Source organism: Poecilia reticulata, linkage group LG2, assembly GCF_000633615.1.
Source record: "Poecilia reticulata strain Guanapo linkage group LG2, Guppy_female_1.0+MT, whole genome shotgun sequence".
Classification (NCBI taxonomy): Eukaryota; Metazoa; Chordata; class Actinopteri; order Cyprinodontiformes; family Poeciliidae; genus Poecilia; species Poecilia reticulata.
In genome coordinates, this window is record NC_024332.1 from 43,949,804 (window position 1) to 43,950,343 (window position 540).

Genomic DNA, 540 nt, shown 5'->3' on the forward strand with positions numbered 1-540 from the left:
AGTCCTATTTTCATTCCGGATCAGAGTTTTATTGCGTGTTCAAACCTCTCCAAGAGAACCGGAATTTCTAGGCAAACAGACAAGCGGATTAAACCGAGCGGGAGTGAGTGAAGCCTTAGCTGTAGCTTTGGTGACTGTAAATACATTAACGTCTCTTCCATGTCAGATTAGTGTCYGTTTTACTGTGGATGACTTATCTACATGGTTGCATTTCCACAGCTCTTCATCCTCTGATTAATTCATCTCACTTTGTGTTTGTGTTTTTTAACATCCATGAGGTACTTCCTGTTAAAACTCTTCATTTCTACAGCMCGTTTCATAAAGTTTGGTTGATTAATCTCACATAAAATCCCCTTCCCCCACAAAACAGTTCAGTTTAAAAGCCTAAACTGAATTGTTTAAAAACCATTTTCAGCTGCTGCGGTTCGCTTTCACACGGTACCGAATCAAAAGAACCAAACGTTTTTGCTTCTTTTGATTCTTTTGATTGGATGGACTTATATTTCAAAATCCATCCAAATGGACGTTGAAATATAACTC